The sequence below is a fragment of the Physeter macrocephalus genome, chromosome 6 (assembly GCF_002837175.3).
Source record: "Physeter macrocephalus isolate SW-GA chromosome 6, ASM283717v5, whole genome shotgun sequence".
Classification (NCBI taxonomy): Eukaryota; Metazoa; Chordata; class Mammalia; order Artiodactyla; family Physeteridae; genus Physeter; species Physeter macrocephalus.
In genome coordinates this window covers 87,268,335-87,272,331 of record NC_041219.1, presented here as the reverse complement: position 1 = coordinate 87,272,331, position 3,997 = coordinate 87,268,335, and the positions used below count along the sequence as shown (strand labels likewise).

The following is a 3,997-nucleotide window of genomic DNA, read 5'->3' as shown; positions in this document are numbered from 1 at the left end:
TTTTTTTTTGCAGTACGCGGGCCTCTCACTGTTGTGGCCTCTCCCGTTGCGGAGCACAGGCTCTGGACGCGCAGGCTCAGCGGCCATGACTCACGGGCCCAGCCACTCCGCGGCATGTGGGATCTTCCCGGACCGGGGCACGAACCCGTGTCCCCTGCATCGGCAGGTGGACCCCCAACCACTGCGCCACCAGGGAAGCCCCCAAACGGCTTTTTAATGTTGATCGGCAAGTCTGAATGGCAGTAACAGGTTTGTTGGCAGATGCTCGTTCTTTAGCAGACGTTGCAAGAGAAGAGGCTTCCAACTTTAGATCTAACTTTGGATATAACCTTCCACTAAAACATCTTGCAGACAGAGTGGCCATGTATGTACATGCCTATACACTCTACAGTGCTGTTAGACCTTTTGGCTGCAGTTTCTTGTTAGGGTCTTACAGTGTGATGATGGTGCACAACTCTACATGATTGACTCAGCGGGTGTTTCATATGGTTATTGGGGCTGTGCCATTGGCAAAGCCAGGCAAGCTGCGAAGACAGAAATCGAAAAGCTTCAGATGAAAGAAATGACCTGCCGTGATGTTGTCAAAAAAGTTGCAAAAATAATTTACCTAGTACAAAATGAAGTTAAGGATAAAGCTTTTGAACTAGAGCTCAGCTGGGTTGGTGAAATAACTAATGGAAGACATGAAATTGTTCCTAAAGATATAAGGAAAGAGGCAGAGAAATATGCCAAGGAATCTTTGAAGGAAGAAGACAAATCAGATGATGGTAACATGTAACATTTACTTCATTTATTTCTATTTAACTATTTAGCCCTTTGGATTATTACATACCCACTGACCAACTTTCATTAAATCTTTGTCTTGTAAAAAAAAAAAGAACAGGGTACAAGGCCTTGGAGGAGAGGAGAAACAAATGTGTAAAATACGTCCTGGGGTTTATAATCTAATTAGGAGGATAAAATCAACCAAGTACACAACTAAATAGGAAACCAGGCCAAGAAGTCTTGGGACGATGTCTTGGAGTGGGTAAGCTTTCTCCTATGAGACTGAGAAGGTGCAAGCTATTCTAAGCGAAGAGAATTGTGAGTAACAGTGGGAAAGCCCAGCGTCTGCTCTGGGCAAGGCAGAAGTTGGGGGCGACGTAAAGTTGGAGAAGCCAGCTGAAGGCAGATTATGAAATGCTTTCAGTGCTAGGGAGTAGTGCCTTGGAAAGAAACAGGATGTGTATTAGAGTTCTCCAGAGAAAACGGAACCAATAGGACACACAGGGATAAATATAAGAGGAGGTTTATGATAGGAATTGGCTCACATGATTATGGAGGTTGAGAAGTCCCATGATTTGCTCCGTACAAGCTGGAGAACCAGGAAAGCTGGTAGTGTAATTCAGTAGGAGTCCAAAGGCCTGAGAACCAGAAGCACAGATGTCTAAGGTCAGGAGAAGATGGATGTCTCAGCACAAGCAGAGAGAGCAAATTCATCCTTCCTCTGCCTTTTTATTCCACTCAGGCCTTCAGTGGATAGAATGACGCCCACCAGCACCATTGGTGGAGGTTATCTCTACTCAGTCTACCAATTCAAATGCTAATCTCTTCCAGAGATACCCTCACAGAAACACCAAGAAATGATGTTTTACCAGCTATCTGGTCAACCCTTAGCCCAGTCAAGTTGACACATAAAATTAACCAACACAGAGCCCAGGTTTAGGAAGATTCATCCAGGCAACTTGTGCTGGGTAGAGTCAGACAATTCCTGAAGCAGTCCAGAGGGGAAAGGACAGTCACAGCTAGGGCAGAAGTGGTGGAGAGAGGGCAGAAGGCAAAGATGGGAGAGGTGGGTAACCCACCCCTATTACCCTCTCCCTTGCTCACCAAGTTCCAGACAAAATGGTCTCCTTGTTGGACTTCAAACATGCCAGCCATGCCTCGACACAGTGTCTTTGCCTTTGCAACAGTCTTCCCCGTTAGTATGTAAGTCTCATTCCTTCACTTCTACTCAAGTCCCCTTGACCACCAAATATAAAATAGCACCCTTCCCCCATCATGGCACTCCCTAGTTCTGTTACCTTGCTTTATTTTTCTCCATGGCATTTATCACCATCTGACCTAATATATATTTGTTTATTTTCTGCCCATTCCCAATAGTGTACAAGCTCCATGAGGGCACAGATTTTTTTTAGTTCACCATCATAGCCTCAGTGCCTAGAATAGGGCACACAGTATGAATACTCAATAAATAACTGCATTGGTTTTAGATGGGTAGGTTAATGTGACATCAACGGTTTGAGACTGTGACATGGAAGACAGTAGTACCTTTAACAGAGATAGGAAAGTTGGGATAGAAAAATGTTTGTTCAACATGGAACATGTTGAATTGGAGATATATGAGACTAATTGAAAATTCAGTACTAGTCCAGAGCAAACCTGCAGGGAAGTGGAAGGCAGAATCCAAATCTCCAAAGAGTAAAAAAAAAAGCTGAGAGGAAAAAGGTTGAAAGGAGGAGCGGGACAGAGAGTCAGGTACAAAGGGCACAACCATAGATGGTCAAGGCCATAAATGGGAAAGTAAATCACTAGGTCAGAAACCATAAAGAAACATTCAGGTTGAATATGAAATATGTCAGGAAAAGGTGATTGGGGTCAAGGCCATGAGAAAGAACCATTAGGTCTTTTACAGGCTGCATTTATCCGTGCTGGCTATAGGGAGCCAGGTAGGACTCATGGCTTAGCACTCAAGAGCTGCCCTCCACAAGTTAGACCAGGGCGAGAAACCCAGAGTTGGAGGCATCTACTGAGCTCATCAGGAGCTGTGATACAAAGATTTGGTCTCTGCCCCATCTGAACAGGAGTGACAACAGAAGCTTTGGGAACTGATGAGTCACTAAGGAAGAAAATGCAGAGCTCGAGTTGCAACTAGTGGCCCCAGGGTTAAACTGACCCCCAGGAATGTTTTATTTGGGCTACACAACGTTTTATTTTTCAAATTAACATCTAATTTTTTTTTAAATTTACTTAATTTATTTATTTGGTTGCGCCGGGTCTTAGTTGCAGCTGGCAGTCTCCTGAGTTGTGTCTTGTGGGCTCCTTAGTTGTGGCTCATGGGCTCCTTAGTTGTGGCATGCAAACTCTTAGTTGTGGCATGCATGTGGGAGCTAGTTCCCTGACCAGGGATCAAACCCTGGCCCCCTGCATCGGGAGTGCAGAGTCTCAACCACTGTGCTACCAGGGAAGTCCCTAATGTCTACTTTCTTTCTATTCTTTTTTTTTTTTGGCTGCGTTGGGTCTTCATTGCTGCGCACAGGCTTTCTCTAGTTGCGGTGAGCGGGGCCTACACTTCATAGCCGTGTGCAGGCTTCTCATGGCGGTGGCTTCTCTTGTTGCACAGCATGGGCTGTAGGCACATGGGCTTCAGTAGTTGTGGCTCACGGGCTCAGTAGTTGTGGCTCACGGGCTCTAGAGCACAGGCTCAGTAGCTGTGGTGCACGGGCTTAGCTGCTTCACGGCATGTGGGACTTCCCAGACCAGGGCTCAAACCCGTGTACCCTGCATTGGTAGGAGGATTTTTAAGCACTACGCCACCAGCGAAGCCCCCTAACGTCTACTTTTAAATGTTAGAATTTTCACCAAAAAACCCTTATTTCTGGTTTATCTTGCAGAAACTGGAAGATCTGGTGACACTGGGCTAACATTTCACTTGATAATAAGAGTCTGAGCTGAGTTGTGACTGCTGCCTTTAAAGGAAGTGTATAGGGTAGGCTAGGCTACAAAATAGAAGGAGCTCAGAATGAAGATTTGTTTCCTGTTCACTCAAAGTCCAGGGTCAGTCGGGCAACTCTCCAGAGCAGCTTTCCTCCTGGCAATGACTCAGGGATCCAGGCTGCTTACACCTTATGGCTCTAGTTCAACTTACGGTCTCCATGATCAGCAGGGAGCAGTAGCTGGAAGCTTTTAACATGCTTCCTACTTGATGGGACACAGCTCCTTCCACTGACAGTCTATC

At 45.7% G+C, this 3,997-nt stretch overlaps 1 pseudogene; it reads left to right on the top strand.

Annotated features, from left to right (window-relative positions):
• Window positions 1-792, top strand: part of LOC102985515 (proteasome subunit alpha type-3-like) — a 2,915-nt pseudogene extending 2,123 nt beyond the window's left edge.
• Window positions 793-3,997: the final 3,205 nt, after the last annotated feature.